Source organism: Coregonus lavaretus, assembly GCF_964263955.1.
Source record: "Coregonus lavaretus genome assembly, contig: HAP1_SCAFFOLD_254, whole genome shotgun sequence".
Classification (NCBI taxonomy): Eukaryota; Metazoa; Chordata; class Actinopteri; order Salmoniformes; family Salmonidae; genus Coregonus; species Coregonus lavaretus.
Window position 1 is genome coordinate 41,528 of NW_028157650.1, and position 14,386 is coordinate 55,913.

Sequence of the window (14,386 nt, forward strand, 5' to 3'; positions counted from 1 at the left end):
TGGCAGTGTTTAGTTAATTCAATTGGAAGTTATCAAGTGTCACCATGGTCACGGTTCTATCTCAATTGCTGATCAGATGTTAGAATGCATTAGATTGAAGGTAACAGTCAGCCAGATTAGGCTACAGGTAAAGAAATAACCTGGCTGTTGTTGACAAGCATGGACCTATTCAGTTCATATCCATATTATTAATATTTGATTCATTGATTGAAATTATGACCCCATTCTCAGTAGCCTATTTCAGCAGACTACTGGGCAACAGAAGCACTTCCTACCTCAACATCGTCTTGCTATTCATGTTAAATAAATTAATCTGTCAATTTGAACTAAGCAAGCTGCTAAATCATTCAGCTTACATCTTGCCTACATCTTGCCCAGGCTACTGGAGGCTGTCTGAAATAAGATGTAGGCCTATCAGGGGCTATGTTTTGGCCTAGTTTTCAGGCCTGATGGAGTAGTCATTGGGCTAGAAAAAGTAATTGCTTTAAATCACCTGACTGTTTGGATGTGTCTGTTAGTAAACTGTTTTATTTCTAAGAGATCATGAGTAAAAGAGAATAATGTACATTCAATAATTAGTTGTCACTGTGTTCACCACAACCAACATGCTGGATCTCTGTTTAGGGGTCAGTGGTCTAAAATGAGTCTCTCTGGGGAGAGAGAGGAGGGGGACCCTGCCTCTAAAATGAGTCTCTCTGGGGAACATGACACCAAAGCTAAGAGGTGAGCTGACAATATTGTTTAAGAATTTATATTACAAAATGCTATATAGGAGAAAAGAAAATCACATTTGTGATTTTTCATCAGAAATGATTACTAATGGGTACCTTCAATATAACTATTGTAGATTTGAGATGTGATTTAAAACCATTGTTTAGCTGGAATGTAATGTTCGTATCCTGTATATTTGACTGTGATACGTGGTTGTCTCACCTAGCTACCTTAAGATGAATGCATTTACAGATGCCATATCTTAATTTGACCCTGTTTCTCACAGCTGGAACATAATCCTGCAGCAATAGCAAATGTGTATTATTCGGTGGATTATAATTAAGGGATATTTTGAGGGGTTCATACATTTTTCCTCAGGGAAAATCAAGTCTGACATTTTAAAGTGGAAATTACCCACTTTAGACGCCTTTATAAAGCCTTGTAGTGGTTTAATCATTTCTTTAAACAATAAAAGCTAATTTACCAACATTTCTGAAAATGGATATATAGCGTTTTGGAATGAAACTCTTGTTTCCCCATCTGAGCTCAGAGTAGATGAGAGACGTAATATTTGTCTCTGTTGTGTTGAAGCCCAATCAAGCAGGAGAGACCAGCCTCCCCTGTACCCAGCTGTGTGTCCATGAAGAGTGACTGGTCTATGAGTCAACCTCTAAACTTTAGAGAGGGAGACTTTTCTACTGAACAAAGGTAAGAAGAACTCATGGGTCATGGTCAGTGAGTTAAACAACATTGTCTCTAGTCATTTCTCCTCTCCCATTTTCCCATTTATTTTTGTTGTTTTCATAATCCATAGGCTAAACCTTTTTTCCATTTTCATAATCCTGAAACAATATTAAACAACACAACATTCCCTCCCTGTGTGTGTGCGTGTGTGTCTGTCAGTGAGTGTGTGTGTGTCTGTCAGTGAGTGTGTGCACTCCCTGGATGAGGAGATGTAATCTCTATCCTGATTGCCTAGTCACTTTTAACCCTACCTACATGTACATATTACCTCAATTACCTGGTACCCCTGCACATTGACTCAGTACTGGTACTCCTTGTATATAGTCTAGTTATTACCTCAACTACCTGGTACCCCTGCACGTTGACTCAGTACTGGTACTCCTTGTATATAGTCTAGTTATTACCTCAACTACCTGGTACCCCTGCACATTGACTCAGTACTGGTACTCCTTGTATATAGTCTAGTTATTACCTCAACTACCTGGTACCCTGCACATTGACTCAGTACTGGTACTCCTTGTATATAGTCTAGTTATTACCTCAACTACCTGGTACCCCTGCACATTGACTCAGTACTGGTACTCCTTGTATATAGTCTAGTTATTACCTCAACTACCTGGTACCCCTGCACATTGACTCAGTACTGGTACTCCTTGTATATAGTCTAGTTATTACCGCAACTACCTGGTACCCCTGCACATTGACTCAGTACTGGTACTCCTTGTATATAGTCTAGTTATTACCTCAACTACCTGGTACCCCTGCACATTGACTCAGTACTGGTACTCCTTGTATATGTCTAGTTATTACCTCAACTACCTGGTACCCCTGCACATTGACTCAGTACTGGTACTCCTTGTATATAGTCTAGTTGCAAATCATTGTGTGCCACTTGTGTAGACAACCTGGAGCTGGCAAACAGATTTAATAAATGTTGTTGTAGCCTCGTGTTATTATGCAACTATAAATGGCAGTGTTTAGTTAATTCAATTGGAAGTTATCAAGTGTCACCATGGTCACGGTTCTATCTCAATTGCTGATCAGATGTTAGAATGCATTAGATTGAAGGTAACAGTCAGCCAGATTAGGCTACAGGTAAAGAAATAACCTGGCTGTTGTTGACAAGCATGGACCTATTCAGTTCATATCCATATTATTAATATTTGATTCATTGATTGAAATTATGACCCCATTCTCAGTAGCCTATTTCAGCAGACTACTGGGCAACAGAAGCACTTCCTACCTCAACATCGTCTTGCTATTCATGTTAAATAAATTAATCTGTCAATTTGAACTAAGCAAGCTGCTAAATCATTCAGCTTACATCTTGCCTACATCTTGCCCAGGCTACTGGAGGCTGTCTGAAATAAGATGTAGGCCTATCAGGGGCTATGTTTTGGCCTAGTTTTCAGGCCTGATGGAGTAGTCATTGGGCTAGAAAAAGTAATTGCTTTAAATCACCTGACTGTTTGGATGTGTCTGTTAGTAAACTGTTTTATTTCTAAGAGATCATGAGTAAAAGAGAATAATGTACATTCAATAATTAGTTGTCACTGTGTTCACCACAACCAACATGCTGGATCTCTGTTTAGGGGTCAGTGGTCTAAAATGAGTCTCTCTGGGGAGAGAGAGGAGGGGGACCCTGCCTCTAAAATGAGTCTCTCTGGGGAACATGACACCAAAGCTAAGAGGTGAGCTGACAATATTGTTTAAGAATTTATATTACAAAATGCTATATAGGAGAAAAGAAAATCACATTTGTGATTTTTCATCAGAAATGATTACTAATGGGTACCTTCAATATAACTATTGTAGATTTGAGATGTGATTTAAAACCATTGTTTAGCTGGAATGTAATGTTCGTATCCTGTATATTTGACTGTGATACGTGGTTGTCTCACCTAGCTACCTTAAGATGAATGCATTTACAGATGCCATATCTTAATTTGACCCTGTTTCTCACAGCTGGAACATAATCCTGCAGCAATAGCAAATGTGTATTATTCGGTGGATTATAATTAAGGGATATTTTGAGGGGTTCATACATTTTTCCTCAGGGAAAATCAAGTCTGACATTTTAAAGTGGAAATTACCCACTTTAGACGCCTTTATAAAGCCTTGTAGTGGTTTAATCATTTCTTTAAACAATAAAAGCTAATTTACCAACATTTCTGAAAATGGATATATAGCGTTTTGGAATGAAACTCTTGTTTCCCCATCTGAGCTCAGAGTAGATGAGAGACGTAATATTTGTCTCTGTTGTGTTGAAGCCCAATCAAGCAGGAGAGACCAGCCTCCCCTGTACCCAGCTGTGTGTCCATGAAGAGTGACTGGTCTATGAGTCAACCTCTAAACTTTAGAGAGGGAGACTTTTCTACTGAACAAAGGTAAGAAGAACTCATGGGTCATGGTCAGTGAGTTAAACAACATTGTCTCTAGTCATTTCTCCTCTCCCATTTTCCCATTTATTTTTGTTGTTTTCATAATCCATAGGCTAAACCTTTTTTCCATTTTCATAATCCTGAAACAATATTAAACAACACAACATTCCCTCCCTGTGTGTGTGCGTGTGTGTCTGTCAGTGAGTGTGTGTGTGTCTGTCAGTGAGTGTGTGCACTCCCTGGATGAGGAGATGTAATCTCTATCCTGATTGCCTAGTCACTTTTAACCCTACCTACATGTACATATTACCTCAATTACCTGGTACCCCTGCACATTGACTCAGTACTGGTACTCCTTGTATATAGTCTAGTTATTACCTCAACTACCTGGTACCCCTGCACGTTGACTCAGTACTGGTACTCCTTGTATATAGTCTAGTTATTACCTCAACTACCTGGTACCCCTGCACATTGACTCAGTACTGGTACTCCTTGTATATAGTCTAGTTATTACCTCAACTACCTGGTACCCTGCACATTGACTCAGTACTGGTACTCCTTGTATATAGTCTAGTTATTACCTCAACTACCTGGTACCCCTGCACATTGACTCAGTACTGGTACTCCTTGTATATAGTCTAGTTATTACCTCAACTACCTGGTACCCCTGCACATTGACTCAGTACTGGTACTCCTTGTATATAGTCTAGTTATTACCGCAACTACCTGGTACCCCTGCACATTGACTCAGTACTGGTACTCCTTGTATATAGTCTAGTTATTACCTCAACTACCTGGTACCCCTGCACATTGACTCAGTACTGGTACTCCTTGTATATGTCTAGTTATTACCTCAACTACCTGGTACCCCTGCACATTGACTCAGTACTGGTACTCCTTGTATATAGTCTAGTTGCAAATCATTGTGTGCCACTTGTGTAGACAACCTGGAGCTGGCAAACAGATTTAATAAATGTTGTTGTAGCCTCGTGTTATTATGCAACTATAAATGGCAGTGTTTAGTTAATTCAATTGGAAGTTATCAAGTGTCACCATGGTCACGGTTCTATCTCAATTGCTGATCAGATGTTAGAATGCATTAGATTGAAGGTAACAGTCAGCCAGATTAGGCTACAGGTAAAGAAATAACCTGGCTGTTGTTGACAAGCATGGACCTATTCAGTTCATATCCATATTATTAATATTTGATTCATTGATTGAAATTATGACCCCATTCTCAGTAGCCTATTTCAGCAGACTACTGGGCAACAGAAGCACTTCCTACCTCAACATCGTCTTGCTATTCATGTTAAATAAATTAATCTGTCAATTTGAACTAAGCAAGCTGCTAAATCATTCAGCTTACATCTTGCCTACATCTTGCCCAGGCTACTGGAGGCTGTCTGAAATAAGATGTAGGCCTATCAGGGGCTATGTTTTGGCCTAGTTTTCAGGCCTGATGGAGTAGTCATTGGGCTAGAAAAAGTAATTGCTTTAAATCACCTGACTGTTTGGATGTGTCTGTTAGTAAACTGTTTTATTTCTAAGAGATCATGAGTAAAAGAGAATAATGTACATTCAATAATTAGTTGTCACTGTGTTCACCACAACCAACATGCTGGATCTCTGTTTAGGGGTCAGTGGTCTAAAATGAGTCTCTCTGGGGAGAGAGAGGAGGGGGACCCTGCCTCTAAAATGAGTCTCTCTGGGGAACATGACACCAAAGCTAAGAGGTGAGCTGACAATATTGTTTAAGAATTTATATTACAAAATGCTATATAGGAGAAAAGAAAATCACATTTGTGATTTTTCATCAGAAATGATTACTAATGGGTACCTTCAATATAACTATTGTAGATTTGAGATGTGATTTAAAACCATTGTTTAGCTGGAATGTAATGTTCGTATCCTGTATATTTGACTGTGATACGTGGTTGTCTCACCTAGCTACCTTAAGATGAATGCATTTACAGATGCCATATCTTAATTTGACCCTGTTTCTCACAGCTGGAACATAATCCTGCAGCAATAGCAAATGTGTATTATTCGGTGGATTATAATTAAGGGATATTTTGAGGGGTTCATACATTTTTCCTCAGGGAAAATCAAGTCTGACATTTTAAAGTGGAAATTACCCACTTTAGACGCCTTTATAAAGCCTTGTAGTGGTTTAATCATTTCTTTAAACAATAAAAGCTAATTTACCAACATTTCTGAAAATGGATATATAGCGTTTTGGAATGAAACTCTTGTTTCCCCATCTGAGCTCAGAGTAGATGAGAGACGTAATATTTGTCTCTGTTGTGTTGAAGCCCAATCAAGCAGGAGAGACCAGCCTCCCCTGTACCCAGCTGTGTGTCCATGAAGAGTGACTGGTCTATGAGTCAACCTCTAAACTTTAGAGAGGGAGACTTTTCTACTGAACAAAGGTAAGAAGAACTCATGGGTCATGGTCAGTGAGTTAAACAACATTGTCTCTAGTCATTTCTCCTCTCCCATTTTCCCATTTATTTTTGTTGTTTTCATAATCCATAGGCTAAACCTTTTTTCCATTTTCATAATCCTGAAACAATATTAAACAACACAACATTCCCTCCCTGTGTGTGTGCGTGTGTGTCTGTCAGTGAGTGTGTGTGTGTCTGTCAGTGAGTGTGTGCACTCCCTGGATGAGGAGATGTAATCTCTATCCTGATTGCCTAGTCACTTTTAACCCTACCTACATGTACATATTACCTCAATTACCTGGTACCCCTGCACATTGACTCAGTACTGGTACTCCTTGTATATAGTCTAGTTATTACCTCAACTACCTGGTACCCCTGCACGTTGACTCAGTACTGGTACTCCTTGTATATAGTCTAGTTATTACCTCAACTACCTGGTACCCCTGCACATTGACTCAGTACTGGTACTCCTTGTATATAGTCTAGTTATTACCTCAACTACCTGGTACCCTGCACATTGACTCAGTACTGGTACTCCTTGTATATAGTCTAGTTATTACCTCAACTACCTGGTACCCCTGCACATTGACTCAGTACTGGTACTCCTTGTATATAGTCTAGTTATTACCTCAACTACCTGGTACCCCTGCACATTGACTCAGTACTGGTACTCCTTGTATATAGTCTAGTTATTACCGCAACTACCTGGTACCCCTGCACATTGACTCAGTACTGGTACTCCTTGTATATAGTCTAGTTATTACCTCAACTACCTGGTACCCCTGCACATTGACTCAGTACTGGTACTCCTTGTATATGTCTAGTTATTACCTCAACTACCTGGTACCCCTGTACATTGACTCAGTACTGGTACTCCTTGTATATAGTCTAGTTGCAAATCATTGTGTGCCACTTGTGTAGACAACCTGGAGCTGGCAAACAGATTTAATAAATGTTGTTGTAGCCTCGTGTTATTATGCAACTATAAATGGCAGTGTTTAGTTAATTCAATTGGAAGTTATCAAGTGTCACCATGGTCACGGTTCTATCTCAATTGCTGATCAGATGTTAGAATGCATTAGATTGAAGGTAGCAGTCAGCCAGATTAGGCTACAGGTAAATAAATAACCTGGCTGTTGTTGACAAGCATGGGCCTATTCAGTTCATATCCATATTATTAATATTTGATTCATTGATTGAAATTACGACCCCATCCTCAGTAGCCTATTCCAGCAGGCTACTGGGCAACAGAAGCACTTCCTACCTCAACATCGTCTTGCTATTCATGTTAAATAAATTAGTCTGTCAATTTGAACTAAGCAAGCTGCTAAATCATTCAGTTTACATCTTGCCTACATCTTGCCCAGGCTACTGGAGGCTGTCTGAAATAAGATGTAGGCCTATCAGGGGCTATGTTTTGGCCTAGTTTTCAGGCCTGATGGAGTAGTCATTGGGCTAGAAAAAGTAATTGCTTTAAATCACCTGACTGTTTGGATGTGTCTGTTAGTAAACTGTTTTATTTCTAAGAGATCATGAGTAAAAGAGAATAATGTACATTCAATAATTAGTTGTCACTGTGTTCACCACAACCAACATGCTGGATCTCTGTTTAGGGGTCAGTGGTCTAAAATGAGTCTCTCTGGGGAGAGAGAGGAGGGGGACCCTGCCTCTAAAATGAGTCTCTCTGGGGAACATGACACCAAAGCTAAGAGGTGAGCTGACAATATTGTTTAAGAATTTATATTACAAAATGCTATATAGGAGAAAAGAAAATCACATTTGTGATTTTTCATCAGAAATGATTACTAATGGGTACCTTCAATATAACTATTGTAGATTTGAGATGTGATTTAAAACCATTGTTTAGCTGGAATGTAATGTTCGTATCCTGTATATTTGACTGTGATACGTGGTTGTCTCACCTAGCTACCTTAAGATGAATGCATTTACAGATGCCATATCTTAATTTGACCCTGTTTCTCACAGCTGGAACATAATCCTGCAGCAATAGCAAATGTGTATTATTCGGTGGATTATAATTAAGGGATATTTTGAGGGGTTCATACATTTTTCCTCAGGGAAAATCAAGTCTGACATTTTAAAGTGGAAATTACCCACTTTAGACGCCTTTATAAAGCCTTGTAGTGGTTTAATCATTTCTTTAAACAATAAAAGCTAATTTACCAACATTTCTGAAAATGGATATATAGCGTTTTGGAATGAAACTCTTGTTTCCCCATCTGAGCTCAGAGTAGATGAGAGACGTAATATTTGTCTCTGTTGTGTTGAAGCCCAATCAAGCAGGAGAGACCAGCCTCCCCTGTACCCAGCTGTGTGTCCATGAAGAGTGACTGGTCTATGAGTCAACCTCTAAACTTTAGAGAGGGAGACTTTTCTACTGAACAAAGGTAAGAAGAACTCATGGGTCATGGTCAGTGAGTTAAACAACATTGTCTCTAGTCATTTCTCCTCTCCCATTTTCCCATTTATTTTTGTTGTTTTCATAATCCATAGGCTAAACCTTTTTTCCATTTTCATAATCCTGAAACAATATTAAACAACACAACATTCCCTCCCTGTGTGTGTGCGTGTGTGTCTGTCAGTGAGTGTGTGTGTGTCTGTCAGTGAGTGTGTGCACTCCCTGGATGAGGAGATGTAATCTCTATCCTGATTGCCTAGTCACTTTTAACCCTACCTACATGTACATATTACCTCAATTACCTGGTACCCCTGCACATTGACTCAGTACTGGTACTCCTTGTATATAGTCTAGTTATTACCTCAACTACCTGGTACCCCTGCACGTTGACTCAGTACTGGTACTCCTTGTATATAGTCTAGTTATTACCTCAACTACCTGGTACCCCTGCACATTGACTCAGTACTGGTACTCCTTGTATATAGTCTAGTTATTACCTCAACTACCTGGTACCCTGCACATTGACTCAGTACTGGTACTCCTTGTATATAGTCTAGTTATTACCTCAACTACCTGGTACCCCTGCACATTGACTCAGTACTGGTACTCCTTGTATATAGTCTAGTTATTACCTCAACTACCTGGTACCCCTGCACATTGACTCAGTACTGGTACTCCTTGTATATAGTCTAGTTATTACCGCAACTACCTGGTACCCCTGCACATTGACTCAGTACTGGTACTCCTTGTATATAGTCTAGTTATTACCTCAACTACCTGGTACCCCTGCACATTGACTCAGTACTGGTACTCCTTGTATATAGTCTAGTTGCAAATCATTGTGTGCCACTTGTGTAGACAACCTGGAGCTGGCAAACAGATTTAATAAATGTTGTTGTAGCCTCGTGTTATTATGCAACTATAAATGGCAGTGTTTAGTTAATTCAATTGGAAGTTATCAAGTGTCACCATGGTCACGGTTCTATCTCAATTGCTGATCAGATGTTAGAATGCATTAGATTGAAGGTAACAGCCAGCCAGATTAGGCTACAGGTAAAGAAATAACCTGGCTGTTGTTGACAAGCATGGACCTATTCAGTTCATATCCATATTATTAATATTTGATTCATTGATTGAAATTACGACCCCATCCTCAGTAGCCTATTCCAGCAGGCTACTGGGCAACAGAAGCACTTCCTACCTCAACATCGTCTTGCTATTCATGTTAAATAAATTAGTCTGTCAATTTGAACTAAGCAAGCTGCTAAATCATTCAGTTTACATCTTGCCTACATCTTGCCCAGGCTACTGGAGGCTGTCTGAAATAAGATGTAGGCCTATCAGGGGCTATGTTTTGGCCTAGTTTTCAGGCCTGATGGAGTAGTCATTGGGCTAGAAAAAGTAATTGCTTTAAATCACCTGACTGTTTGGATGTGTCTGTTAGTAAACTGTTTTATTTCTAAGAGATCATGAGTAAAAGAGAATAATGTACATTCAATAATTAGTTGTCACTGTGTTCACCACAACCAACATGCTGGATCTCTGTTTAGGGGTCAGTGGTCTAAAATGAGTCTCTCTGGGGAGAGAGAGGAGGGGGACCCTGCCTCTAAAATGAGTCTCTCTGGGGAACATGACACCAAAGCTAAGAGGTGAGCTGACAATATTGTTTAAGAATTTATATTACAAAATGCTATATAGGAGAAAAGAAAATCACATTTGTGATTTTTCATCAGAAATGATTACTAATGGGTACCTTCAATATAACTATTGTAGATTTGAGATGTGATTTAAAACCATTGTTTAGCTGGAATGTAATGTTCGTATCCTGTATATTTGACTGTGATACGTGGTTGTCTCACCTAGCTACCTTAAGATGAATGCATTTACAGATGCCATATCTTAATTTGACCCTGTTTCTCACAGCTGGAACATAATCCTGCAGCAATAGCAAATGTGTATTATTCGGTGGATTATAATTAAGGGATATTTTGAGGGGTTCATACATTTTTCCTCAGGGAAAATCAAGTCTGACATTTTAAAGTGGAAATTACCCACTTTAGACGCCTTTATAAAGCCTTGTAGTGGTTTAATCATTTCTTTAAACAATAAAAGCTAATTTACCAACATTTCTGAAAATGGATATATAGCGTTTTGGAATGAAACTCTTGTTTCCCCATCTGAGCTCAGAGTAGATGAGAGACGTAATATTTGTCTCTGTTGTGTTGAAGCCCAATCAAGCAGGAGAGACCAGCCTCCCCTGTACCCAGCTGTGTGTCCATGAAGAGTGACTGGTCTATGAGTCAACCTCTAAACTTTAGAGAGGGAGACTTTTCTACTGAACAAAGGTAAGAAGAACTCATGGGTCATGGTCAGTGAGTTAAACAACATTGTCTCTAGTCATTTCTCCTCTCCCATTTTCCCATTTATTTTTGTTGTTTTCATAATCCATAGGCTAAACCTTTTTTCCATTTTCATAATCCTGAAACAATATTAAACAACACAACATTCCCTCCCTGTGTGTGTGCGTGTGTGTCTGTCAGTGAGTGTGTGTGTGTCTGTCAGTGAGTGTGTGCACTCCCTGGATGAGGAGATGTAATCTCTATCCTGATTGCCTAGTCACTTTTAACCCTACCTACATGTACATATTACCTCAATTACCTGGTACCCCTGCACATTGACTCAGTACTGGTACTCCTTGTATATAGTCTAGTTATTACCTCAACTACCTGGTACCCCTGCACGTTGACTCAGTACTGGTACTCCTTGTAAATAGTCTAGTTATTACCTCAACTACCTGGTACCCCTGCACATTGACTCAGTACTGGTACTCCTTGTATATAGTCTAGTTATTACCTCAACTACCTGGTACCCTGCACATTGACTCAGTACTGGTACTCCTTGTATATAGTCTAGTTATTACCTCAACTACCTGGTACCCCTGCACGTTGACTCAGTACTGGTACTCCTTGTATATAGTCTAGTTATTACCTCAACTACCTGGTACCCCTGCACATTGACTCAGTACTGGTACTCGTTGTATATAGTCTAGTTATTACCTCAACTACCTGGTACCCTGCACATTGACTCAGTACTGGTACTCCTTGTATATAGTCTAGTTATTACCTCAACTACCTGGTACCCCTGCACATTGACTCAGTACTGGTACTCCTTGTATATAGTCTAGTTATTACCTCAACTACCTGGTACCCCTGCACATTGACTCAGTACTGGTACTCCTTGTATATAGTCTAGTTATTACCGCAACTACCTGTTACCCCTGCACATTGACTCAGTACTGGTACTCCTTGTATATAGTCTAGTTATTACCTCAACTACCTGGTACCCCTGCACATTGACTCAGTACTGGTACTCCTTGTATATAGTCTAGTTATTACCTCAACTACCTGGTACCCCTGCACATTGACTCAGTACTGGTACTCCTTGTATATAGTCTAGTTATTACCTCAACTACCTGGTACCCCTGCACATTGACTCAGTACTGGTACTCCTTGTATATGTCTAGTTATTACCTCAACTACCTGGTACCCCTGCACATTGACTCAGTACTGGTACTCCTTGTATATAGTCTAGTTGCAAATCATTGTGTGCCACTTGTGTAGACAACCTGGAGCTGGCAAACAGATTTAATAAATGTTGTTGTAGCCTCGTGTTATTATGCAACTATAAATGGCAGTGTTTAGTTAATTCAATTGGAAGTTATCAAGTGTCACCATGGTCAATTGCTGATCAGATGTTAGAATGCATTAGATTGAAGGTAACAGTCAGCCAGATTAGGCTACAGGTAAAGAAATAACCTGGCTGTTGTTGACAAGCATGGACCTATTCAGTTCATATCCATATTATTAATATTTGATTCATTGATTGAAATTACGACCCCATCCTCAGTAGCCTATTCCAGCAGGCTACTGGGCAACAGAAGCACTTCCTACCTCAACATCGTCTTGCTATTCATGTTAAATAAATTAGTCTGTCAATTTGAACTAAGCAAGCTGCTAAATCGTTCGGTTTACAGCTTGCCTACATCTTGCCCAGGCTACTGGAGGCTATCTGAAATAAGATGTAGGCATATCAGGGGCTATGTTTTGGCCTAGTTTTCAGGCCTTGTTGGTGGGTTTGGCGGAGTCATTGGGCTAGAAAAAGTCATTGCATTAAATCATCTGACTGTTTGGATGTGTCTGTTAGTAAAGTGTTTTATTTCTAAGAGATAATGAATGAAATAGAACAATTTACCTTCAATAATTAGTTGTCACTGTGTTACCCACAACCAACATGCTGCATCTCTGTTTAGGGGTCAGTGGTCTAAAATGAGTCTCTCTGGGGAGAGAGAGGAGGGGGGCCCTGCCTCTAAAATGAGTCTCTCTGGGGAGAGAGAGGAGGGGGGCCCTGCCTCTAAAATGAGTCTCTTTGGGTGAGTTGACAATATTGTTTAAGAATTTATATTCCAAAACGCTATATGCAACAACAAAAAAATACATTTGTGTTTTTTCATCAGAAATGATTACTAATGGGTACCTTCAATATAACTGTTCTAGATTTTAGATGTGTATGAAAATGAGTTTTTTTCCAAAACGCTTTATATCCATGGTTTAGCTGGAATGTAATGTTCGTATCCTGTATATTTGACTGTGATATGTGGTTGTCGCACCTAGCTACCTTAAGATGAATGCTCTTACAGATGCCATATCTTAATTTGACCCTGTTTCTCACAGCAGGAAAATAATCCTGCAGCAACAGCAAATGTGCATTTTTATGTGGATTATAATTAAGGGGCATTGTTTGTAAGGGCTGATAAATTTTTCATTAGGGCAAATCAAGTCCGAAACTTTAAGTGGAATTTACCCACTTTAGAAGCCTTTATAAAGCCTTGTAGTGGTTTAATAATTTATTTAAACAATAAAAGCTAATTTACCAACATTTCTGAAAATGGATATATAGCGTTTTGGAATGAAACTCTCTTATGTTTCCCCATCTGAGTTCAGAGTAGATGAGAGATGTAATGTTTTTCTCTGTTGTGTTGAAGCCCAATCAAGCAGGAGAGACCAGCCTCCCCTGTACCCAGCTGTGTGTCCATGAAGAGTGACCGGTCTATGGGTCTTCCTGATCACTTTAGAGAGGGAGACTTTTCTACTGAACAAAGGTAAGAAGAACTCATGGGTCATGGTCAGTGAGTTAAACAACACTGTCTCTAGTCATTTCTCCTCTCCCATTTTCCCATTTCTTTTTATTGTTTTCATAATCCATAGGCTAATCCTTTTTTCCATTTTCATAGTCCTGAAACATTATCAAACAAACACAACATTCCCTCCCTGTGTGTGTGTGTGTGTGTGTGTGTGTGTGTGTGTGTGTGTGTGTGTGTGTGTGTGTATGTGTGTGCACTCCCTGAATGAGGAAATGTAATCTCATGTTTTGTCCACAGAAACCAACAGGAGAGATCAGAGTCAGAGATTCTCAGTGGTCAGTCTTCCCAGAGTCATCAAACAGACCTGGCCTCCATATTCAGTGTATGTGGTCCTGTTATTTAATTTTTTTTTATTTTACCTCAAGTAAAGTTGTTCTGTCAATCATTCATTCATGTGTTAATGAGAAAGCATTTAGTCTCTTGCTTAACTTATTTACTTGATTTATTTCAGTTGCTTGAAGAGAATATTATGACATTTGTGAAGAAC